Source organism: Canis aureus, chromosome 32 (genome assembly GCF_053574225.1).
Source record: "Canis aureus isolate CA01 chromosome 32, VMU_Caureus_v.1.0, whole genome shotgun sequence".
NCBI lineage: Eukaryota > Metazoa > Chordata > Mammalia > Carnivora > Canidae > Canis > Canis aureus.
Window position 1 is genome coordinate 9,890,897 of NC_135642.1, and position 27,727 is coordinate 9,918,623.

Here is a 27,727-nt window from a genome sequence, read left to right on the forward strand (position 1 = left end):
CACATGAAAAATATTTTCCTTTAGTTGTTTAACACTGGAAGTAAATAAGGTCTTATATCTCCTATTTATTTATTTATTTATTTATTTATTTATTTATTTATTTATTTAGGAGTTCAATTTGCCAACATATAGCATAATACCCAGTGCTCATCCCAGCAAGTGCCCCCCTCAGTGCCCATCACCCAGTCACCCCCACCCCCCGCCCACCTCCCTTTCCACCACCCCTCGCTCATTTCCCAGAGTTAGGAGTCTCTCATGTTCTGTCTCCCTTTCTGATATTTTCCCACTCATATTCTCTCCTTTCCCCTTTATTCCCTTTCACTATTTTTTATATTCCCCAAATGAATGAGACCATATGTTTGTTCTTCTCCGATTGACTTAGTTCACTCAGCATAGTACCCTCCATTTATTCATGGAAACATACACGGGGTGGGGTGGGGGGGTGGGAGGCGGGCAGAGAGAGAAGCAGGCTCCATGCAGGAGCCCGATGTGGGACTCGATCCCGGGTCTCCAGGATCACCCCCCGGGCTGCAGGCGGTGCTAAACCGCTGAGCCACCTGGGCTGCCCTTATATCTCCTCTTTTAGACATCTTTAAAAATGGGATTCTCATATGGAATGGTTTAAGAAAACCTACATGGAGAAAGAAAACAGACCGGGGAACCAATTAAGGTGTAAATTCTATAAAACAGTAATCTTATCAATTTGATGAGCAAAGGAATGACTGAACACAGACATAGGAAAATTAGCTTTCATTGAGTACCAAGATGCTACCGTAAGTCTTCATAAAGAAGTTGAATTGATAAATTGTCCTTGGTTATTATCTTCCTCCTATAAATTATTCCTTACAAAAAAATAAAAGATGAACAGAAAGCAGATTACATAGTGTAATTTGAGTCTTAGTCAATTTTAGGCAAGCCCTGTGCCTCATAAAATGGCTTCGGCTCCCAGCATGCTCTTCACGGATTACCCAATTTAAATCTAGTGAGAAAAAGCTATCATTCTGCCACTAGATGGCACTGCCACAAATTGGGATGGCCAGTACTCTGTGGGCCCTAAACTTATAAATAAAACAATTTATTGTGGTGGAAGGGGAGGAGGGCGGGGGGTGGGAGTGAATGGGTGACGGGCACTGGGGGTTATTATGTATGTTAGTAAATTGAACACCAATAAAAAATAAATTAGAAAAAAATAAAAATAAAAAAAACAATTTAGAGAAAAAGCAATAAAGATTAAATATACACCAAAATGCAATAAACATTAGAGTGATGCAGAGAATAGTGCAACAAACAAACAAAATATGCTGAAATAGTACTGTCCCACTGGGACATACATCACTAAAGATTCTACTTTATGACTAGATTCTCTGTAGATATGCGAAGATATAATGTTATTTGTCCAACACATTTTGGTTCTCAATATTTTTCCTCTCAAGCCATTGAAGTTAATATTTAACAAACACATTTTCTGCCAAGTTTTAATGTGATATCATTCTCTGAAGAAACAAAGTCCAGAAATAATTTCTCTTTTTGGCAATATTTATTAGTATTTTGACACAAAACCTGAGTTATTATTGAAAGTAAATAGGGAATCAAGGACCCAGATGTCTTGAATTTTTTTCAGGTGCTCTCAAGGTTAACATGTACTCTGTGGCAATGAAAAGGCAGATAAATAAAGGCTATCCGGTGTCACATAATCTGTAACATTTCCTATAACTGTGACTATTTTTTAAATAAAATTCTCTAGCTGACAAATTTAATTTCCCCTTTTGGTTTTGTTTATACATTGGAGTCCCTGGTGTCATGGAACTGAACACAAAACTAGGTGTTCCAGGTCCCTCTCCTTCTTTTTTGACTCTTTACCTCTCATTTATAGTGTGAACTTCCCATAAAATCATTTTATCATAAAAAATTATTTATACATGATATCTATATCTCCAAAGTCTTAATTCATACATATATACTAATGTCTTAATTTAGCAAGAAAAAAAGTGGGAGGAATTAAGAGAGTCCCACTCAGGAAGTTTCCGAAATGCCTACTGGAACAATACGGAAGATAGCAAGTTTCATCTTACACAGCTGGCTGTGTTTAAAAGGACTACAGGAAATGAACGTACTTCCAATCTGTCAGGCACTTGCAAGTGGCTGCCCGCCCTTGGGGACTGAGGGATCTCATTTGAGATGGCACAACAAAGCTGAAAACTGGCCTTGGTCCAACAGTTTCAGCCTTAAATGAACGTGTGTGTGTGTGTGTGTGTGTGTGTGTGCACACGCGCACATGCACATTTAAAAAAATACACATACAGAGCCAATAAACGTGATTTGAACTCCACCAACATTCTGGTCTAAGTTTGAACAGGAAATAAAGTTAGTTCATTGTTACCTTTCAGTTAGGGCAAAGGTGACAATCATGATAATTTTGCAAAATACACGCTGATGAGGAAACAGAAGGGTGTGACAGGGTTGGACAATCTACCAAAACAGAATAAAAAATTGATTATAATAAACATCCCAGGCCCACAGAAAGACTGTGAAACTGAAGTGAATTCTTCCGTCCCCTAGCTGTGCCTTTGCCTTTACTCTGAAGGTGTGGGTGTCAATTAGGGCTCTTCTGAATGGGCAATGGAGAGATGGTGAACAGGGCTATTTATGAACATTTGCTTCTGCTCCAAGGGAAAAACAGCCTAGCCAGTCACTGAGAGTTTGACTCCTTCCAGAGATTTACCATTTCTCCACACTGTTTGTTCTAAGAATACAGATAGACCAAGGAAAATCTGAAACCCCACAGCAGCATTCCTTCTACAACGAGCCTCTACACTGAAGCATATGATATTTGACAGCCTTTTGTGAGTAGCAGAGTCCATGGATTTTTTTTTCTCCAGCAGTGATATCCTTTCACCTCATTATAAAATATAACCTGTCATAGCTAAATTGAGGAGTTTTTCAACAGGGCTGGAAAACTCATCTTTAATTACTGTATAGGAGGATGCTTCTGAATTATCAGCTATGCAGAAAAAGGCTGAACGGCAATCTGATCACTGTAAGAAACAGATGCTCCTTGATAAAGAAGCCATGTTGTTGGGTTTTCAGTTTCTCAGGTGATGGTGCTTTGATATGGATGACTTTGAAATCCAAATAAGACGAAAAAGAAAAAAAAAACACTTTCGTTAGTCTAGTAGTATTGTCTGTACACTTAACTATCCATGCACAGATTAGTTTTAAGGATTCTATTGGGTCAGTCTGAAATTATAAATATCTAAATATGTACTTTAAGACAATTTCTAATGGAAGTTTTCTTTCTGTCTGCTTACTATGTTGGTTTCTATAGTAAGGGGTGACAGACCTGACTCTAAATTCAGGCTCTACCACTAACCAGCTGATGACCTGGCCAATTACTGATTCACTCTAAGCTTCAGTTATCTTATCTGCAAAAGGGAGAGAATCATCATACCTACATCACATGATTATTGAGAAGATTAATGAGGTAATAAATGTGAAGAGCTTAGCAAGGTACTCAGGTGCATTTTAGCTACTCAATAAATGGTGGCTTTTATTATTAGAAACAGTCTGCCCTGAATTTCTCAGTTTGGGCTGCAGATGAAAATACATTTTTAGAGCCAGATTGAATATTAGAGTGTCACTCATTTGCAGGGTGCATAGGACAAAATACCTCAAGTGTATATCTCCAGTTGCAGAAATAGGAAGTGGTTATAATGGAGTCAAACCACTAGATCCTTGGGCATCTGACACACTGAGTCCTATTTTATTTAATGTTCTCTCAAAGTCAATATTTCTGAAAGCAGATCCTGAAAAGATGAGTCAGCCACTGGAGCTATTTCTAGAAAAAAAAATTTCCTATGGACAAATGGCTGGATAATACTACACGCAACATCTCAGTCTTGGAAATTCAAAATGCACATTAGCATATTAAAGGCTTTAAGAAGTCCTACAGTGGAGAAACCCATCTTTACTTTGATTGACACAGATTCCCCAAACCTATCTGAATGCAACTCTTTTTTTTCATCCAACGACTACTGATGCACTAATGATTCATTAGTTACTATTACATGCCAGCCACAGTGTCAAGCATTTTACATGTATTAATTCATTAAATCACAATAACAATACTATGAAATAGGTACCATAATTAATTCTATTTTACTTGCCTAGGATTGCTCAGCCAGTAAGTGACAGCAGGATTCAAATCCCAGCACTCTGACACCAGAGTCGTGTTCTGAACCAACACTTTATATCTCTTCTCGAAATGTGAGGCATATTATGTCTCTCAGAATGCTTTCACTTACAAATCACAGTAACCCCAATCAAAACTAATGTAACTTGGGACTTCTGGGTGGCTCAGCAGTTGAGCATCTGCCTTCGGCTCAGGGTGTGATCCCAGGATCCCGGATCGAGTACCATGTCGGGCTCCCTCTGGGGAGCCTGCTTCTCCCTCTGCCTATGTCTCTGCCTCTGTGTGTGTGTGTGTGTTTCTCATGAATAAATAAATAAAGCTTTAAAAAAAAACTAATGTAACAAAAAAGAGGAGTTTATTGTATCATTTAACTAAAAAAGCAGTGTGAGTTTTGGGCACTAGGGGTATAGTTCCTCTCCCTGAAATTCATTCATCTTTGTACCCCTCCTTGTGTTGCTTCATCCTCAAGTGGGTTGCCTTATGGTAGTCACTCCCAGGTAACCCTTATTTACTGCCAAATAGGAGAGAAAGCTTCTTTTCCTCAACCATCAAATAAACTTACCGGCTTCTGAGTAAGTCACATGTTCACCATGGGCCATTTGCTATGGCTGTGGAAATGCGATGTGCTGATTATTTTAGGTTTCATAATTCTTCAGCTGATGGGGATGAAGTATATTGGCTGATGCCATTCAGGGCCAATCTCTGAAGCTAAGAGTTAAGCCAATTCCAAACCATATAACAGGGAAATAGGCTCCTTCTAATAAAGACAAAGAGGAAACAGAGTCCTATAGAATGTGTTTTGAATAGGACTTCCACTCAAATCTGAGACAACTGTTGTGTGCAGTATACTTTCAAAAATATCACTCTATACTTTTCTTATCCTTGCTCTCTTTGATCACTTATGGAAAAATGGGAAAAAAAGGTAATCAGGGAAACTGAAGTCACTAAAGAAATACAATATATCCAAGACTTGACTTTCCCCTGACAATTTTGGATCTTCTCCCCTTCATTTTCTGATGGTACCTAGAACAGAGAGAAACTGTAGAACTATTTTGACAATTTTTAAATGGAACACCTGAAGCAGAGGAAGATGATTAGACTTTTCCAGACCAAACAGAAATGTCTTCTGAAATCTATTTATTATTTTTATATAAAAATATCTAAGTATGCTGTGTATAGCTCACAAAAACTCAAAAGATATGGAACGATAGAGTAAAAGTCAAAGTCACCTGCCCTCTTTTGTATTCTTTCCATTCTCCTTCTCAGAGGTCATAGTTTGGTATACACATTCCTAAACTTTCCAAATTCTGTTTACATTTACATTTACACATGCATAAAATATATCTTTTTGATATAAATGGGAACATGTCATTCTTTTTTTCCCACATTCAAATATATATCTGAAGAACTCTTCATCAGTAAAAGAGATCTTCATCCTTTTTGTCTGTTGTATAGGATGGCACAGTACAGGTGAATCATCATTGTTCTCCCTTTGGTTCACTGACAGACATTTAAGGGTTTCTGATATTTTCCTATCAAAAATCAAGCTCAAATGGCCACCACTGTACATGCTACTTTGTGCCCATGTGGAAGTTTTTCTCTACAAAAGGAACCTACCAGTGAAATTGCTTAGTTAAAGGGGTCTGAGCACTTTAAATTTTGATGGAATTGCCAATTTGCCCTCCAAAAAGGCTGTTCCAATTTACACTCCCACCAACAGTGTCTGAGAGTACCTGTTTCCCCACTGGATATTAGCAACCCTTTTGCACTCAATTTCAAAGAGTAATCAACAGGACTCCAGTTAACTCTGTGATGAAAGTGGCTCCCTAAGAGCTTTAAGAATGTATCATTAGACAGGAAAGAAAACAATTATTTTGTGTGAGCCCACTCTGTGATTGGTATTATAATAATAATAAAGAAAACCCTCTTGATTGAACAGCTACTTGCCTTGAACTTACAGACCCAAACTACCTGCCTCACAGTGTTAAGAGGTCAATAAAAGTCACTTATCCCCATTTTGCAGAGGCAAGTTTTAAAGTACCAAAAAATAAATACAAATTTCCATCAGGTTGTGTCCAATAAGAAAAAATAAGAATCCAGCTCTTTTGAGTCCCCACTTCTTCACTTCCCAGTGAAGAAGCAGCCTCTAAAATCCAGAAACAAATCTCCGACCTGTACCCCTCTTTAACGGCAGCCAAAGTGTAGCTGCTGTCATTAGAAACATATTTCTGCTTTAACTTCCACTTAAAGCTGGATGACAATTTAGAAACGCAGTGGGGCTTAAGCCAATGAAACTTCAAGTTCAGTTCCCAGACATGTGGCGGCCTTTGCTCCCTCTGGCAAAGGCTACTAGTGTTCTTTCACTGACTAACTGGTGATCTGAAGGGAAATGAGCAGAAAATAAGGTGCCATCTGCAGAACTCAATATTTACTTCTCTCTGTGTTCCTGGATAGTTGTGGAGAATTCACAGGCTTGCGAACTTGAAATCTCTGTATGGTAGGCGGCAGAAACATTGGCAACTTACTCAGGGCACTGTTGCAATCATTGCTTTGAGCTCAACCCTAGATATATGCCCCAGAGGGAAGCCATGTGGGCTTTAATGCACGTCTTGTTCCCTTGCAGAGAAGTCACAACTTACCCAAACATACTCGTTCACAGACAATCTAAATGAAATCTCCAGATTGATGACAGCTGGCCTAGGCAAGGCAAGAACACCCCGGGAGTGAGCTACTTGTACCCTTTGAGACGAATACATTTTTCTGAATACTTGGTTGTTTTTTATATTTCAATCTCAGGTCAAAGAATTGTAATGGCATCAATACAAATATAAAGCAGTTGGAATGCTTGGGACAAAGTGGCTTTCCAAACCAAAAATGAAATTCTTCTTAAAACAGCAATGCTTAGCTGGTTTAGAAGTTAAATGTCAGTAACCTTATCTTTCTACAAAGACTTTCCTTTTTCTCTCCTTCCTGCTTCAGTACCTTAACTTGGAGGCACAATCCTGTTCTACACCGACCCAGGCTCCATCAGCATCTTGTATTCCCTGTCTAAAGCTTTGACACATTTGTCACAACAGCTAAGGTTGAGGAAAGGAGTTGAAACAATTTCACAAGGCTTGTTATGACTCACATGGCCCCTGTGTAGTCCTCTTAACATCCTTTGTTCCCATCCTTCCAATAAAACATGAGCAACAGCCGTTTCCCTCGCACAGTATGAGCCAGAAAGGCTGGAGCCTTTGAGCTCCGGTTCCAGTCTACAGATCATTAGAGCAGATGATATTGTTCTGTACATCAAGCCTTTCACGCCAGCTTCTAAATGAGGGAGAAAGACTGCAGTGATGACAATGATCTATCACTGTACTCTTTTAATAAAGCCACCCCTTTTAATAAAGAGACCTCTTTTAATACCTTAAAAAAATTTCTTTTGAGGTCTTGGGACCATATGGAGAGGAGATTGGAGATATAGCTGAGAAGGGAGAAGGTGACCAGAGAAAACAACAAGGTAGAGTAGGGAATAAGAACAATAAAGAATACATATTTGGTTTCCTGGGCATATTACCCTGCTGCTCTGTCTCCCACTAAGATCTACAGATCTTCAGTTCTTTAGAAGTTATCAGATAGCTCCAACTGTTTTCTAAAGTTTAAATATCACAAAATGATGGGCCCCGAGTTAAGATGGAAGCATCTGTGGTTGAATGTGTCTATAAGAAACAAGCATTATGACATCTTGTATTTTCAGATGGCCCTTCTCTCAAAGCTTAAAGTGTTTTATAGATTTGATTTAATTATTCCTCCACAACATCAATGGCATCTAGGAAGAAAGTAGAGGACAAGCAGTGAGTATTATGGGGGTGAGGGTCTAACTATTATTGCTATTTTTTGCCTAGGGAAAATAATACATAGAATGTTTATAAAAATGCCCTAAGTCAAGACTTTTTCTTTTTTTTCTTTTTTTTTCTTTTACTTTTTAACTACTCTACCCTTTTATTCAAATAGAACCTGATCCTAACATTTAAAAAAACACACACAAACAAAATTAACAAACCCCTTCACTTAAAAATTTACTGCTGAACTGGACTTGCTATCACTGTCTCCCTATCCTTTTTCTCGACTACATTCTATTATCAGAAACTCCACAGAGCACAGGATTAAAAAGGAAAAATCACTCTCCCAGGGAGGCAACAATGAATCTTCCAATACGGAACATGCATGAACCACTCTCACAAATTCCACTCCAAACAGGCAACACAGTCTTCCAAGATGACAGAGAGTTAGCCTCTGTTGCTATGAGAAATGCAAAGCATGTCTTCCAGAGACTAGCATAATGTACAACCAAGCAGATCATTTTCTTAACAAATTCTCCTTTGGGAAAAAAATTTTAGTAAGAAAGCTTTTAATGACTGAATAGTAGTGTAATATTTGCCAACCACGACTTTGGTTATCCAGGGCATTCTGAAGACACATATTGACCTTACTGACATTACTTATTATTACAGTGTTTTACATCATCATCACAGACTAAAGATGCACAGTTTTCCAAAGAGTATCTGCAAACACCATTTTTGGACTTTCAAATTTGACAACAGGTCTCCCACCCTGACTGAAAAATTTCTCTTCTCAGTGTTGGTGGTAGCAGCAAGTACACATATACATTTAAAGAGATATAAACTAAAAATATAGCCCTACGGGTCTGTTATGACTTAGCAGAAAATGTCTTTCTGTGACAACTAAGTGACATGACAGACTGGAGCAGATCCCAAGCAGATCTCTTGGTGCCAAGGGAAGGTTTGTGCCCTAAAATAAACATGATGTGATAAAAGTGTGAGAAATCCTGTGGAAAACAATTCAAGTGTCCTCAGGTACTTTTTCCTGTCCTGTGTAATGGAATGTCTAACTGTACCTTCTATGTTCTTTCCACCTACACTAACCTCCAAATATGAACTTCAAGAAAAATACACCAACATATTAGGATGAAATTAGCTTATGTTCTGGTCTTTTACTATTCCCATTAATGCTATTTTTTTAATTATAAAAATTCTTTGTTGATGAAAATGCTTCATGTTTTCATGATTTGTGTCAAAATGCCTTATAGTCATGAGTCATGTTCTCTTGGCCTGGAGTGTCATCACAGTATCTGTTTCACCAATAGGCCAAAAGCAGATACAAAAGAAATTCTAAATAGAGAAGAAAATGAAAAGTCAAGTGGTTTAGTATTATAAAAGGAAGTGGGTGCTGATTGTGGAGAAAAGAATGGGAAGGATGAAACAGAGGTGAATTTGGAAGGATCAAGTGCCCAGTAATGTCACCATTGTGTAATAGGGTAACCTATCAAACAGTGGTTACAGATCACCAATCAACTGTAAGAAAAGGAGACTGCCATTCTCTACCCACCCATCTATATGAAGAAAATTAGTGATATTATGTTATTTTCATGAATCACAGTCAATATAAAACAATAATACTCTACAAATGAAAAACTATAGACTTCAGTACTTTTGCAAGTTATAGCTAATATTTGCCCTACTGTTGTTGACCTACTAATTTTTTCTTCATGCCATTTCTGCTCCTCAAACCCACATCAAGTCAATAATAGCATTGGTATTAGAATATACATTTGAAGTTTTGTAGTTTTTTTTTAGATCTAACATGTGACTCTCCTACATTTGATTGGTGTGGTCCATAACTAAGGTAGGTAACCCTGACACAGTGGGAACATTGCCTGACAATTATCAGTTCTGGTGGCCCACATGTTCTTACGTACTTGGCTTCCATTCTACCCAAGAAAGGAAATCTGATTAGGCCAGTGTATTAGGGTTTTCCAGAGAAACAAAACTAGTAGGATGTATTATAATAATATAATAAAATCTCTTAGTCTATATCGATATATTATATACATATCTCTTTATAACTGTATCTATATATTATATACATATATAGATGATATATGTATGGATATAGAAATTATATCTGTATATTATATACATATAGATGGTACATGCATATATCATCTATATGTATATTACATATAGATATAAAGAGATTACAAGGAATTGGTTCATGTAATTATGAAGGCTGACAAGTCCCACAATATACCATCTGCAAGCTGGAACCTGTGGAAAACCAGTACTGTGGGACACTTGGGTAACTCAGTGGTTGAGCATCTGCCTTCGACCCAGGGTGTGATCTTGGAGTCCCGAATCAAATCCCACATTGGGCTCCCTGCATGGAGCTTGCTTCTTGCCCTCTGCCTATGTCTCTACCTCTCTCTGTGTCTGTCATAAATAAGTAAATAAAATCTTTAAAAAAAAAAAAAAAGAAAGAAAATCAGCAGTGCAATTCTGAAAATGAGAGGACCAATGGTATAAGTCCCAATCTGAGGACAGGAGAAGAGTGATGTTCTAGATCAAGCAATCAATTCTCCTTTCCTCTCCTTTTTGTTCTATTCAACCCTTCAAAGGATTGGATGGTACATACTCACATTGGGAAGAGCAATCTTCTTTACTCAGTCTACTGATTCAAATGCTAATCTTATCCAGAAACTCTCACAGGCACACCCAAAGATAACATTTAGCCAAATATCTGGGTGTTTGGTGATCCAGTCAAGTTAACAAACATAATTAACCATCATGGTGAGTTTTTCACCATCCACAATGGTGGGCACGTTAGTGCCTTGATTACAGTCTACAAATGTTTGCATTTGACACTACATCCTGGTAAAGATTTGTGGCCATGTTAGCTGGAATGATCTGACTTGATGTGCACAGCACTATTAAATTATAGATATCTATCAAATTATAGCTATCTATTAAATTATAGATACAAAACAAGGTTAAAGAAACTCATAAACACAAAGAAGCCATTCCTAGGGCAGTAAGAAATTAGTGGTGGACGTTTTGCAGAATGCGTTGGAAGGAAATAAAACTTCAGAGCATTAGACTACATATGTAATAGTCTGAACTTTGAGAAATTTCCAACTATAAAGTTAAGAAATTTCATAACTAGGATTAAAAAATCATGATTCAGGGGGATCCCTGGGTGGCGCAGCGGTTTAGCGCCTGCCTTTGGCCCAGGGCGCGATCCTGGAGTCCCAGGATCGAATCCCACGTCGGGCTTCCAGTGCATGGAGCCTGCTTCTCCCTCTGCCTGTGTCTCTGCCTCTCTCTCTCTCTCTCTCTGTGACTATCATAAATAAATAAAAAAATTTTTTAAAAAATTTTCATGATTCAAGGAAAAAATTATTTTTTTAGAAAACCATAGGAAAAAAAATAGAATTGCATACAGAAAAAGACTTCAGGACAACAAAAAGAAATGAATACCAGACTGGAAACATTTTCTTTATGCCCACTCCACTAAGCAATTCACTTATGCTTTAAAAGGTAGAATCAGTGGTTGACGTAAAGACGTTATGTAGATTACTTTTGATTTGCATATCTGCATTCATGATTAAGTTAACTTTTGGTAAATGGAATTCAGTGTGAAAGTGAACCAGAAACTATCAGAAATGGTCATGATATTTTTAAAAGAATGAAACAGAACATCTAGAAAAGAAAACTAAACTGTAAAAAGTTTTAAAAGTTCAATAAATAAGCTAATCAGCTTTGATATAGCTGAAGAGAGAATAAGAGAACTGGAAAATAAAAATGAAGAAACTAGCCATTCTTTTATACAGGGAAGAAAAGAAAAGGAAAATAAACGGAAATGAAAAACAAGTTCTAAAGATAAAATGAGAAGATCTAACAAATATCTAATTTATGTTAAAGAAGATTTATTTTAATGGGGAAAGTACAGTATATAATGGAAATGTTGTAAGAATTTCCCAAAGCTGATGAATTACAAGGAATCTTCAGTTTGAAGTAGTTTTGTGAACAATGAGCACATATTAAAAGGAATTACACCTAAAATTGGAAAACCAAAGATAAAGTCCTAAAAGCAACCAGAGAGAAAACAGAGTTTACAAATAAATAATAAAATAGATAGCTGGTTTCTTAAATTAAAAGGGGGAACAGGAGCAAAATATAATGGAAAAACATATTTAAAATGCTTGGAGAAAAATCCAACAACCCCAAATTCTATACTCAGTGAAACATCTTTTGAAAAATGAGAGTAAAATGGAAATACTCCTTTCAAACAACAACTAAAGAGTTTAACACTCATAGGTTCTCAATAAGGACATTTCTAAAAGTTCTTCTTCAATAAGAAGCACTAGGGTCTCAGAAAAAATAGTATAGAATACAAGACGTAATGATAGCAAAGAAAATTACAAACATGTCAATAGAGATTAACAAAAAAGAACTGAATAAAATACTAATAATGTTTTACTTTTTTAATAAAGAGAAAACTGAAATAAAAACAAAATAGTATATAAGTCAGGAGGATGATTAGGATAAAGTTTTCTAGGCTGCTTGTACAGTTTGGGAGAAGGACAAATATGTTAGCTAACTTTAGATTATACTAAAAAATTTCTAGAATAATACCTAAAAGACTATAAATAGACTACATAGCATCCAAACTTGTAGAAAGGTTAAAAGAAGTCAGAAAAAAAAAATCCAAATAATGTAAGAAATAGACCACAGAAGAAATACAGAAATGAGAAAAATACAAATTAAGATGGTAAAAATTAAATCTCTATAAATCATTAATCACAATAAATACAAGTGAACTATGTTCTTCGATGAAAAGAATAAGATTTTCAGGGTATGGCCACAAAACTTTTAAGACCTATAACTGACACATACAGATATAGAAATATTGAAAGGTAGGTAATGGAAAAGATATTCCAAGAAAATACTAACCAAATGGCAATTTTGTAGCTGTATTATTATAAGATATATACTTTAAGGCAAAAAGCCTTGCTAGTATAGAGTCTCTACAAAAAAATCAGGGTCCTTTTACCAAGGAGGTACTAAAGTTCTACATATTTATGCATCTAACAACTTTAAAAAATATTTTAAGAGCAGAACTTTATGAAACGAAAAGGAAATGAAAAATAAAGACATTAGAGAAGATCAAAGAATCAACCACTGGCTCTTTGAAAGACAAATAAAATTGACAATCCTTTAACAAGAGAGATTATAAGGAGAGAAGCACAGATAATCAGTAGTATGAGTGAAACAGAGACATAATTAGAAATTCAGCAGACATGAGATATATAATATTACATTTAAATTATTCTAAATATACATTATCTACATATGATAAAATGTATTATTAATACATTATTTATGTAATATAGAATATTACATTACAGTATTCTAAATATAGAATATTACAGGCCAGTTCATGCCATTAAACGTAAAAAACTAAACATAAACATGCCTACAAAAGTATAATTCAACTAAACTGAGTCTAGAAGAAATAGAAACTCAATAATCACATAAACAATTAAAGAAGTTAAAACACCTTTAAAAAAAAAAAGGTCTAGATTATTTTATGGGAATGCTCCACAAAATATTCAAGGAACAGATTATTTTAATCTTATATCAATTTTTCCATAAAAGAGAAAAAACCAGGGGTGTCCGAGTGGCTCAGTCAGTTAAATGTCTGACTTCAGCTCAGTTATGATCTCAGGGTCCTGGGATTGAGCTGCATGCCAGGCTCCTTGCTCAGTGGGGAGTCTGCTTGTCCCTCTGCCCCCTTCCTGCCTCCCTCTCTCAAATAAAAATTTTTAACTTAAAAAAAAGAGAAAAAGTGGGCACAATTCTCAAATTAGTTTATTTTGCCAGTATATCTTGGATATCAAAACCAGATACTAATAATATGAAAAGTATAAAAGGAAAATTACAAGTCAACTCAATTATAACATGAATGCAAAAGCAACTAAACCAAAGGGTAATTATGAAAAACAATACATCATTACCAATATGGATTTATTCAAGTAATGAATGGTTATTATAACATTAAATAATTATGCAAATTCTTACTGTTGGCAATAAGTCCTGATTTGACTAATGAAAGGTTTTACTAGAGGTGACATGTGACATTTCTAGGCAGAAATATTTAATTGCCATCTTAGATACTCCATAGCCATCTTCTGCCATTCATAAGTTTATATGATATATAATGTTGAGCCATTCCATGAAGGACAACTGCTCTGGTCAGGTTTCCAAACCTGCAACAGATTTTTCACAAGAGAAAAACATTTTCTGTTGTGCTAAATCACTGCATTTTCAAGAGTTGTTTCTCATCTAGCATAACCTAGTCCAATCAGATTGATATAGCTATAATAACTAATACAGCTCTGAGAAAGACAAATGAACCAACAAAACAAAATAGAATGCCCAGAAACAGATCCACTTGAATGTGAAAAGTTTATATATGATAGGTAGTGCAGATCAGTGAAGAGGGGATGAGCTATGAAATAAAATATCCTGGACAATCAGTACCTCATCTAGGAAGGTGCAATTGAGTCACTGTGTTATGCTATTTAGGATAATCAATCTCAGGTAAAGGATAGACATATGTGAAACAAAAAAGGAAAAACTTTAGAATGTAACATAGGAATTTATCTTTATAACTCCAAAGTATGGAAGGATTATTAAATAAGACATGAAAGGGACAAACATAAAGGAGAATAGAGATGAATTCAAACACATTGAAGAACCAAACTGAACCAAAAGGAGAACTTCTGTTTGTCAAAAGACTATATCAATGTCAAAAGATGAGCCCCATAACTGGAGTGGATGTTTACTAATCATGTAACCAACAAATTGCCAGTATTTCAAATGCAAAAGTAATTCCTACAAACACATAAAAAGAAAACAAAAATCCAAGCAAAATTAGGGGAAAAAAATTCTCTAAGAAGAAATCAAGTGGTATGAAAAGCATATGAAAACTTACTCAGTTTTTTTAGAAATCAGGTAAATAAAAAGTAAAACTAAAATTTAATGGCTATTCCATTGACAGAAAAAGAAACCTTTGAACAATACCAAATTTTTACAAGAAAAAAAATTCTTATGCATACTAGTGAGACTGGAAAAATTTGTTCAATTACTGGAGAAAACACTTCATTATCTTATAAAGTTTAAGATGGGTATAATCTTTTAAAAAATTTTTAATACCCTCCAGTTGCTTCAACGTGGATGGAACTGGAGGGTATTAAAAATTTTTTAATTGAAGTTCGATTTGCCAACATATAGTATAACACCCAGTGCTCATCCCATCAAGTACCCTCCTCAGTGCCTGTTACCCAGTTATCCCATTCCCCCACTCACCTCCCCTTCCACTACCCTTTGTTTCCCAGAGTTAGAAGTCTCTCATGTTTTGTCACCCTCTCTATTTTTTCCCACTCATTTTCCCTCCTTTCCCTTATAATCCTTTTCACTATTTCTTATATTCCCCATATGAGTGAAACCATATGATGATTATCTTTTTCCGATTGACTTACTTCACTCAGCATAATACGGATGGGTATATTCATACCAGTGTATCTACCTTAGAAAAACTCTTGAGCATGTATTCAGAAGCCTGTGTGAAAATATTTATAGGCACTGTTTGTAATACTTAAAAACACTAAAAATGACCCAAATGTTCATGTTAATCAATGAGACTCAGAGAAAGAGATCCTATATAGATAGTTTTATATATATAGATAAAGATAGAGCTAGAGATAGAGATAGATATGTTATAAGGAATTCGCTTATATAATTATGGAGGCTAAGAAGTCCCACAATCAACACTTGGCAAGCTGGAGATGCAGGAGAGCTGATGGTAGAGTTCCAGTACAAGTTTGAAGGCCTGAGAACCAGGAGAGCTGATATTCTGAGTTCTAGTCTGAAGTTGACAGGCTAGGAATCTAAGAGCCAGTTTTTCAGTTCAAGTCCAAAGGCAGAAAATGGGTGTCCAGCTCAGTAGGTAGGCAGAAGTTCCCTCTTATGCAGACTTTTTGTACTATTCAGGTATTTAATTGATTGGATGAGGCCCACCTGCATTAGAGAGGACAATCCAATTCAAATGCTAACATGATCCAAAAAACTCTCATAAACACACCAAGCATAATTTTTGACCCAATGTCTGGGTACTCTGTGGCCCAGTCAAATATACACAAAATTAACCACCACAATGAGAAAATGTATAAATGTTGTGGCTTCCTTATACAACAGAATTCTTTATAGCAATGAAAAATCAGTGAACTCTAGTTGTATAATACACTATGAAATCTTACAGACATAATTTCAAGTAGAAAAAAAAAAGCTGCATAGTATTCACAAGAGCCAAAACATGGAAACAACCTAAGTTTCTATCAACGGATAAATGGACAGAGAAAATGTGATATATATCATGGAATATTATCCTGCCATTTGCAACAACATGGATGGACCCTGAAGGCATTATACTAAGTGAAATCAGTCAAAGAAAGATAAATACTGCATGATCTCACTTATATGTGAAGTCTAGGAAAGGTGAACTCATAAAATTAAAAATAAAAATAAAAAAATTAAAATTAAAAAGTAGAATGGTGATTTCTAGGGCTAGGAGGTGGGAGAAATGACATGTTGGTCAATGGGTACAACCTTGCAGTTATAAAATGAATAAATCTTAGGGATATAGTGTACAGTCTGGTGATCAAAGTTAATAATACTGTATTGTATACTTGAAAGTTACTAAAAAAATAAACCTTAAATATTCTCACCACACACACACAAAATGGTAATTATGTGAGGTGATAGAGGTGTTAACTGACCTTATTGTAGTAATTACTTCACAATGCATATGTGTATCAGATTATCACATCGTACACCTTAAACTTACACAATGTTATTTATCAATAATCTTAACAAAGCTGGAGGCAGGGTGAAGAAAGATGCAGAAGATACATAACTGCTTGATATCATATATATGGAGTTCAAAAACATGACTATACACTACTTATTTAAGATCATTTACATACAACGTAAAGCAAAAAAACAATTCAAGACAGTGATTAACTTAGCAGAGAGAAAAGACTCGAGTTTCATCTAGAAGCAGCATATTAGTAGCTTCAAAGGTGTTGATATTTTATTACTTAGAATGGATGTGGATATGCTGTATATACGCATATATGTGTATAGTTGATTTTCAGTATCCATAGTAGTGATGTTCTATAAAGTCATTGCAAATGCTAAATTAGCAAATACTGAACCATTGTTCTAGGGGATGTACATAGTTAAGTTCTTCAAGCCTCGAATCACAACATTTTTTACTAACCCTCAATATATAACCTGGTTTTATATATTTATGTTTAAAGATACCTTATTTAATATATGTTGCTGATTAATTAACACTGAATTCATGGCCAACAGCACTATACTTTGTGCCTGAACAAATCTTATCCAACAAACACACTTTCTCTGTAAGAATTCAGTGTGGACTGACTTCGCCTTGCCATCTCCAGGTCTCTGCCTCCACCAAACTCATCTCTCCTCCTCATCTCTAGCCTATGAAAAGAGTTGATGTAGAGTAAGATACTGGAAAAAAGAAGCTACTGACAGAATGTTGGCGTTCACTGAAGGAAATCTCAGCTTTGTAACCCACTAAAGAATTTTGTGGGTGGAGTTTCTTTGAAGACTCTTAATTAAAACCCTTCTTTTATTCACACTGTTAAATTGGAAATAAATTAGTCATGTTTCTCATTTTCCTTTCCAATAGCCAAATGGATATTAAAGTTCTACAATTCAAAATGTAGAAAGAGAAAACACATTTTTCTTGAAAGATGGAAATCTGATGAACAGATCTCATCAGAGATTTTCACTTTTTAAGGTGAAACTGGAATATGTATTTAAACATCATCTTTAACTCTTAAACATGAAATAGGTTTAGTGACACTTCTAAGGGAACATGTGTTCTTAAAATACTAGATATTAACCCTGAATTTACAGGGTTTTGCTTTGTTTTGTTTTATAAGAGAGCCGCTTAATGTTTTATTTCCCTTCAACTCCGAAATGCATGAACTGGATAAATGTGGTTGATCATCTTTTCTGAAAGCAGCTATCATACCTCTATGATATATGTATCTTTCTTCTACCTGAGAGTCAATCAGATTAATAGTATTTTAATAAGGGTATATGCAAATTAGATAATCACTGATCATGATAAATTTTAACTACTCTTGAGCTTACTGCAACTTAGCTTAGTGTGTAGAATGTAATTAACGTTTATACCTAAAAGTTACATATTCCACACTTTCTCTAAGCTTTATGCATTAAATCTGGGAGTTGTCATTATGACAAACTATTTTTGTGTGTGTAAAATACAACAAACTCTGTGTTTTATAATAATCTGTTGGCTTTCATTCTTCAATGTCCCTTCAAGTTCCACACAGTTTCTTCATCTCTAAGCTTCCCTAGACTTTCTAATTTTTAAGGTCCTAAATGTCTTGCAAATGCAACAACAAAACAGTATGAATAACTAGATAAAACTGTTTCAAAGAAAAGCAAATCAAATTTTTATTGTTTTTCCCTTGTGCAAAGAAAACATTTATTTCTTTGGATTAATAGATGTCTAGCTTGTCTTTCATGCTCTACTTGATGGCAAGCCTCCAGAATAGAAGTTTCAAAATTTTAAGCTAAACATTCCTGAGAATACTATATATAGTAAGAACGACAGTTTAATATCCAATGATAATGCATGTATATTCTCAGGCCTTCAGCAATAACAATGAGATGCCATTATTCTAAGATGTGTGGACTCTGAAACAGATAAATTTAACACTACATATATAATTATATGAGTACAATATACTTGGTTTCACTGATTGACATTTCCCTTCAAAATATTCTAATTTCAAAAAAAACAAAAAAACAAAATATTCTAATTTCTATGTCCATCTTAAAAAAAAAAAAAAAAAAAAAAAAAAGGAGCCCACAGCTCCTTTAGGAAATCCAAGATTGTTCCTTGAAGAATCTCTAATCTACCTCTTGCTCTTCCCAACAGTGTAACTATGGGTGCATTTAATTGTGAGTAAATAAAAGTGGACTGAAAGTTCTAACCATAATTCTACAATTCCATTTAATTTATTTTGTTCTAATGTCCACATTTATTATCTTGTTAGAATGTACATAATTTTTTTAATTGTCTTAAACCCTTTTTGGAATAAGACAAAGGCAAAAGGCAATTACACATATATAGAATCCTATTTATGACTCTGATAACTAAGTCTGATTTCTCTTTGGTTGTAATGGAGACATTAATATTTATTCATTAATTATTTAGCAAATTAGTTATTGCTTACTCTATGCTAGACATGGTGATATACAAACAAAGAACTTTACCTCTGTCAATGAAGCACTGACAGCCTTGCTACAAAACAGGCATATATACTTAATAAAATAATACATTTGTTATAATTAAAATACTTATAGACACAGAGTGGGGACAAAAGACTGAGGCACCAATTCCCCAGGGGAGTGTTAGGATGAAGAAAGGTAATCCAAATGAGAAGTATAGAAGAAAGTCTGTGTGGAAGAAGTTACAACCTTAGAGAGTTCTGAGAAAAAAAAAAAAACAGAACAGTTTCTCATAATCGAAGCTTATGAGACTAATGGGTATTTTTGAATGGCAAATCTGAGAAAGAATTGAGATCATGGCAGGCCTCACCCTTCACAACCAGAGTTTGAGCTTTATCCCATGGGCAAAAGGGAATCAATCAATACAACTAATTCTGTATAAAGAGCATTCAGTAACCACGGAGACTGGATAAAGGCAGAGAAAGTAGTCTGAAACCATCACAATGGTCTTCACAAGAGATTTGGCTACCTACACTTGGGGTGTGGTGGAAATGAAGTGGTTATTATTACTGAAATGCCTTAATTCCGTCTCAAAGTAGAAAGCAGAGCAAGATGAGAAATACCACATCAGCAGAGAGCCCCTATAGACCATTTGGTGCAATTTCTACTTTTGAATACAATAATGAAATCTGGGTTCTTAACTGCCCCAGCTGGGACCTTACCAGCACTTAACTTGGGCTCATGATAGGAAGAGCCCTGGCTCTTGATAGTAAGAGGGAGCCCTGGAATCAATTTACTCATGGCTCTCCCCAACAGAAATTCAGAATCCCATGTGTTGAAAATGAGCTTTTTGAAAAGTCCAAAATGAACAACTAACTGACATTAAAAACAGATATTATGTTCATCCAAACATTTCTGTGAGTGTGCCCAGACCTCAAGAGTGTCTGTTGCTTGCATACTTAGAAGTTTAGAAGGACATCACAGCATTAGTGGAATGATTGCCTGGAAAAGGGCATGGAAAATCACCAGCACTTGTTTCTAGCCAAGAACCTTCCAGCTTTCAGGACCTGAGTGGCAAAATCACAGCTGCTGTTGGTATTAAACAAATTCTCTTGTCCCTGAGATTCTTCAACACTTCTTCCATTAAACCACCAGATGAGGCAATAGAGTAAATAGTCATTTTGTCCTAAGGCATGGAGGAAAAAAGCTTAAAAAGTAATTTTTTGCGCTCCTGAATAGACCAGGATGCAACAGAAACAGCCAGAAAATAGTGGGAAGTAAGTAAAACAGAAGAGGTTTTGTTCTCAGTGATATTGTTTTACCCTACACCTTACACTAATTTCTCTACGGTTTATTTGTGCCCAGTTGCCTAGGGGCAGTGTGTCCACTACCTGTGATAAACGTATAGATGTGCCAATGCAAATTTATGAACTCACAAAGTATCCTACAGAGTATAAAAATGCAGAACAGCATGACATAAATCAGTAATGGCAGCAGGCAATAACATACCCAATCTGTGAGGTGTGTATTATTTTCCTTAAGAGAGAGATTATACTCAAGGAAGATTATTTATAGTTTCCTTTTGAGTGATGTTAAAAAATATTCATAAAGCCAAATTAAACTTGCATAAGTGATTCAGTGGTTTTCATTTTCACAGATATGGACTGCCTTAGTTCACAAAGTTGGCTGTTGACTGACACACAGTTAAACCCCATGAACAAAAACATGAACATTCCTTGTTTTGAAGACCAAGTCTAGCTTAGCTCCAACTGATCTAACAATATAGGATTTTTCTATTTGCATAGAAGGTCACATCTTATGAAGTCCTTCCATAACAGCACCTATAAGATGTTAAATGAGCCAAACAACCCTATTTCTGGTACCCAACCCTTCATATTTAGCAGCATCAAAGCATTAAGATATAAGAACAAGAATATTTATTATAGTTGGTAATAGTCTCAAATTAGAAATAACCTAAACACCCTTCTATAAACAAGTACATAAAGATGTATTAGGTATGATCTTTGTCCTGAAAAGATGTCAGCGATCTTTTAAGTAAATAAAAGTAAGTTATGCAATCAGTATAGATAAATCTCATTTTTGTTAAAAAACAAACAAACTACTATTAATACTGGTTAACTCTAGTGGTTGATATATGGAACTACTACTGGTTTTTACTGGTTTTTACTTCTATCTTGTTTGATATTTTATTTTGTAAAGATTTTATTTATTCATGAAAGACACAGAGAGAGAGAGAGGCAGACACAGGCAGAGGGAGAAGCCGGCTCCCTGTAGGGAGCCCAATGTGGGACTCGATCCCAGGACGCCGGGATCAAGACCTCAGCCAAAGGCAGACGCTCAAGCACTAAGCCACCCAGATAACCCTTGTTTGATATTTTAAAATGAGAAAGTACTATTCTTATAATTTAAAAACAAACAAAAGATAGCTATCAGATTTATCTTCCCGCCTCTAAGGAAGAGATCTCTTGAACACAAAATCTCCATGATACCTTTCAGCTATTTTTTTATTATTTTAGTTCTGGGAATTCCAGTTAACACAAACCAGAATTTCTGATGATACTCAAGGGATATGACCTCCATGACTACGAGTCTAAAAATAATTTGCATAAATCTCTGTGGACTAAAAATATTAACTTTCACACAGCTCTAGTGGCAAACAAAAGCAAGGGAATTTTAAGATCTTCCTTAAGCATGGTTGGATATCTCTTTATAACTCTCTACCAGCTCCCACTCTCTCTCTTTTATAAATGGATAAACTGGGAATGAGGAACAAATAGTAACTTCTGTAGGAGGTGGACAGTAAACATTGGTAATTGCAAACATATGTTCAGAAATGACCCAGGATAGTTATGCATCTTATCATGAGAATATCATGTTTTAAAGCAAACATTTTCTTCATCTTCATCTTCTGTGTATACCAAAAGCTAAAAGGACTTTCTCAATTTCAGAGCCAACTAAATTTGTCTAAACTGTTGACTAAAAAAAAACCTAGTAAATAGAATAGGCTTCTCATATAGGAATAAGAAATTAATTCATAGCAGTCTCATAAAGTTCAGATGTATCAATGAAGAAAAAGTTCAATTCATTTGGAAGTGAGAAAATCTGCAAGGATTAAATATTATCTAGAAAATTAGCCACTTTTACCTTCTCACATTAAGAAATGAAAACTAAGAAATTATAGAACTTTTTTCAAATTCTTATAAATTAGTACATATCAATATAAAAATAAAAATCTTACTTCCTATTTCCAAAACCACCTTTGCTGGAGTCATAAATGTTCTTATTCTAAATAAGAATTCTTCATTTATTTTGAAGCTAGGAAGGCAGAGTAAAGAGGAGGAAAGAAAAGTATATTAGAACTAACTAGAACTCCGAAAAGAGGTTGCGAAATAAACACGCAATATTATATTCCTTCTGCCCCGTTGTATTTTAATCATTTTTTTTGTCTTTTTAAGGCTAAACCAATCATACAATAAGGTTTGCAGGTAAGTGTCAAAAGCTCAGCAATCACCAAATGTTTTACAGGCCCAGATTTCCCTTAAGCCTGTAGTAAGTGCAAAGGGCATATTGCATTCTTTCCTAAATGCTTACTATAAATTATCTTGGAGACCTGTCAATCTGGGTATTTGCTGAGATATATTTAAATAATGTCTCGTTTGAGACCTATTACCTTGAAATTAAGAGTCATTTCCAAGTCAGAAGTCAGAGGTCATGTCTGGAACAGACACATGTATCCATTTTTAAAGGAGTTAGTTTCATGTTAAGAAAAATCAAAATTCCATTTATTAAGTACATAAGTCCACAAACCAGTAAATTGTTATTGATTGGTTAAGTAAGGTAGAAGCATCATTTTACACTGAAAACACTAATAGAGTGGGGTATTATTATTATTATTGTTTATTTAGGAATCAAGGACAAAAAGAGTTTCATGTCCATTTTTTTTTTTTTTTGCTTTATAGGTAAGGAAACTGATGTCCAAAATGTATTGTATTTAGCTTTTGAGAGCCCTGCAAAATAGTTTTTCATAAATATATACTATAACAAGTGATATCTTTTAATGTTATGTTTTTGACATTTTTCTGGAAATTTAACTTTCTTTAATTAGAATCAATTATACTAGCAAAAACTCAATACATGAGCCCTGAAGTCTTCTCATTATGTCTTCAACATATTGGGCTACCAGAAGGCTTTAAAAATTTAGGTCTGAAACTCTACAGGGCTGGAGAAAAAAATCAAAATCAAATGCTTATGAATGGTTGTTGAAACCATCAGTGCATGGGAAGTAATCTGGTAAGAGTAAATAGAGTGAAAAGCAAGTCAAGCTTCAGATCACAACCTCCAAAAGTTTTTGATTGCTTAACTCATCAGTTTTTTTTTTAAATGAGGATACACCATCACTATATTTACTTACTTTTAAATCATACTTCATCTTGAGCTAATAACTTAACTTTTGTGAATTTTAGCAATTATCTTGTAAGACTGTAATAAGTTTAAATAACCTAACATAGGCCTAGTACATAGTAAGACTCCAATAAATGCTATTTACACACACTCACATGCATACATAATATATCATATGTATACTGTACTAATGTAGTACATACATAATAAAGCCCACATAAAATAAAAATTTGAAAAACCTATACTAGTGCTTGCTTCGGCACCACATACACTGAAAAAGATACACTAAAATTTATGTATAAATAGAGTTTCTAATACAGTCTTTCCATACCCCAATAGGTATCTTGTAGAGTCCATGGAATACATTTACTCCAGTTTGGAAACCACTCCTTTGGAGAACTCCTATTTAGAGGAACAAGCTACCAAGAGTCTGTAGTACGCTGGGGTCAGCTTGCACATTTGAAGACAAACAATTGTTCACACCTCTTCTCAGTTCAGCATTCAGTGATGTCACATTGGTAGCCTAACATAGACCATGGTGAGAGCACCTATATCATAGGCATCAGAAAACACTACACATTAGGGTTTTGGTGTTTTTGTTTTTCCTCCAGAGATGGTTGTTAGGCATTCATTATCAAATAACTATCAGCATTTTAGTTGCTGATAAAAAAACAAGGACAAGGTACTGTGGAGTTAGAAGATCAAAAAAGGGGAAAGAATTAGAAGGGTAAGTGGTCAAAATTGTCAGAAGCTGTGTAGGTGTCACTGGATTTGACAATAGAGTCATTAGTGACTTTAAAAAAACAAAAGTTTCTATAAAGTGGTTGGGTACAACCAGAAAATAGTGGGTTGGTAGTGAATAAAAAGCTAGGAAGAAAAAGAAGACAATGAAGGAAATAAATATAATCAAGCCACAGTCTGAGAAGAAGTCTGAATTATGGAGGTGTTGAGGGCAGAAAGTTTAAAAAGGCCAAAGCTGAAGAAGGTGAAACAGGAACTGAGAGAAGCCAAGATAAACAATGGCCAGAGCCATAGAAGCCAAAGAGTGGCTATGCGATAAGGAGGTGTATGTTGGTGTGCGGATGGTGATCATGTTTTGCGAGAGGTGGTTACAGGAAGATAAGATGACCAATTAGAAAGTAGAGGCTGAGCCAAGCAAGTGGAAGGTGGAAAATTCTGGAAGGGAGGTGTGAAGGGATTTAAAGAATGGAAAACAGAAAAGCAAGAAGAAAAACACCTAAATTCTAGATTTCTAAATGGACAAGAATAAGTTCAAGAAAAAATATATGCTATTCTAAGGCATTTGCCTCTCCATTTGTAAAGAGGCTAGAACTTCATCAAAAGCAATGATGCTTAATTATCTATTGTGGTGACCTAACCACTATTTTATGGTTAAGTTCTCCTATTTTATTTCATTGAGGGGGAAAATTTTACTCTAACCAGATTATTTTTATACACCAACTTTAAACATTTGGTTGGAAACTACACTGAAAACTACATCTCATTTGTGTGCTGAGCACTTATGAGTCCACTCTACCTGAGAGACTGCTGAAAGCCCAGGGAAAATATTGCACTGATGCCTTTGTAACTAGGACAAAATCACCCTACACAAACACATCTGTCACTTACCTGTTGAAGACAAGCCTTTAATTAATTGGGTTTACAATTTTGTTTTCCTTTTTTTATTACTTCTCTTAACCTAATGTTCACCTTCCATGTCCCTAAAAGAAGAACAGGTAAAGGCCAGGTGAAAAATAAACTCCCATAGGCAGTATTTGCAGAGCTGTTTCTGGTAAACAGTCAAACACCAGGTTCTTATATCATCATTTATTTGCACCTGTCTTTAAGCATGACTTTTTGTGCTGCCAGAAGCAATTCTTAATTTCCATCAATAACCTTTCATTTCAAGCATGGCCAGTTTGAATTACAAGTGCGAGAGCTGAGAATCATCTCTTTTGGAAGCTGGAATTGGGCACAGGACCATAACTTAAAGATTAAGCTAAACTCTTAAACTGGACTATACTGGGAAAATTCACAGGGATGTACCCTGGCTATCTGGAGGAGTTTTGCTCTTTACCACATTGTATATGTTTCATTTATGCTGTCAGTTGCCCATCTAGAGTTTACTAGACCCCTCGCGAAATGCCGATTAAGTACTCATTAAGATTACAGAAATACCCTGCTGCCTTCTGAGAAGAGGAATTTGGAAGAAAATATTCATTCTGAAATTCTTGCAAGAGGCTAGAAGAAACTCAGATTGGGCAGAGGCAGAGATCACTGACCCATAAATTCTGTTTAATTGCATCTAGAGGCAATACTGAACAATATGTCTATGACTTTAAAATGGGTATCACCTAGACAGAGTACTGCACAGAACATAGTAAGTGTTCAATACATACTTTTTGAATGACTGATTGCCTAACCTCAATGATTGAATAAGGCATTAGAAATGTTTCGCTTCAAGAACTCTGGCTGGAAACAAAGGTAAAAAAACGTGACTCAACATGGAAAATATACCAATTCACACCAATTACTAGTAGGAAGAGTGTTCTGTGGAAGACTCATGTGATTAAAAGTGAGTCAATATTAACTTTCAATGTGCTGCGATCTGAATAAACATTCTTCCCAAAATTCATATGTTGAAATCCTAACCCCGAAAGGTGGTAATATTAGTAGGTGGGACCTTTGGGAAGTGATCAGATCATGAACAAGATTAAATTCTCTAACAAAAGAGACCCCACAGAGTTTGCAATGAGAAGTTTGCAACAGGAAAAGGGCCCTTATTGAACCATCCTGGCACCCCGAACTTGGGGTTCCAGCCTCAGAAACTGTGAGCAGTAAATTTCTACTATTTATAAGGCATTCATTCTTGGTATTTTGTTGTAGAAACCTGAGTGGGCCAAGACACAATCATAAGAAAGAAAAAAAAAGTATAAAGGGAGAGGTTTTTTTGGTTCGCTGACTTCACCTGCCCAGTTTATAGTATGATACATTTATTATTCCCCTTTAAGAGAAAAACAATTAAATGGAACTGCGTTACTTTCCATTCTTTGCGGTCCCAACTTACTCATTTTGCATCCTCAAAATCACATGCTGGCTTTCAGAAGAGAAATGAAAAATGACTAGAAACAGGTTCTGTCTTCCATTTTTTGCTCAAATGAGTTTGGTTCGATGCTGTTTAGCATACGTAGTGGGTTTAACCAGTGGGATCATGACTCTGCCAAGAACAGTTACATGAATTTTCACATGGCAGTTACATAGTAGAGGCTCCTCTAAGATGTATGCAGCACCAGATGGGGGCAGGGGGAAGGAGCTGAATTCTATGGAAACACTACTGTAGCATATTGTGCTCAGAGATTCCAAAAATAATCCTGCCACAGTTTTTGGCAAATGTAAGCACCTCTTAACATTTAACCTAACAGCTTAATTAAAGAATTATTAAAATTCAGTCTACAAATATTTTCAGCACCTTCTATTTGGTGGAGTCAGTCCCTTCTAAACCACTGATCCTACACACTCACAGACATTTGCTATAGGTATTGTCCTTTCGGTACTGGGACAGATCATACTAGAACACAGCCTGCAGAGCAAAAGGGACTAGAATACATGCAGACCTGGGTAAAGTCAGGGGGGATAATATATAACCAAGTAGTCTGAGGCAGGTTGCAAGAATGATGGAGGGTGGCAGCAAGACCTGAATCATTACCTATGAAGAACAGTGATCACAGCCATGAAGACAGCTGGGGAGAGACCCTAGGCAGAAAACAAGCAATGCTAGCAGAAGCTGTAGAAAGGGAAACCAGGTAGCCGTGCAGAGGGGAGAATGAGCAGGGCAAAAGGATCAGATCTAAGGCCAAGAATTCAGAAGTCCTTAAGGAAATGATATTTTATTTTATGTATGGACTGCTGCAAAAAC

At 35.6% G+C, this 27,727-nt stretch overlaps 1 protein-coding gene and 1 long non-coding RNA gene across 17 annotated transcripts in view; both read right to left on the reverse strand.

Annotated features, from left to right (window-relative positions):
- Nucleotides 1–27,727, reverse strand: part of LOC144302962 (uncharacterized) — a 776,799-nt gene that overhangs the window by 531,800 nt on the left and 217,272 nt on the right. The gene's annotated exons all lie outside the window — the stretch shown is intronic.
- LOC144302959 (uncharacterized) lies at nucleotides 1,362–27,539 on the reverse strand. Of its 2 annotated transcripts, XR_013369968.1 has the most exons (8): nucleotides 25,441–27,539; nucleotides 24,143–24,359; nucleotides 22,649–22,725; nucleotides 7,749–8,000; nucleotides 7,320–7,501; nucleotides 4,752–4,946; nucleotides 3,668–3,835; nucleotides 1,362–3,119 (listed from the first exon to the last, which is right to left on the reverse strand). It is a non-coding gene; the product is annotated as an uncharacterized LOC144302959 (long non-coding RNA). The 2 variants fall into 2 exon arrangements; XR_013369969.1 differs by lacking the exon at nucleotides 3,668–3,835 and having other exon boundaries at nucleotides 25,441–27,536.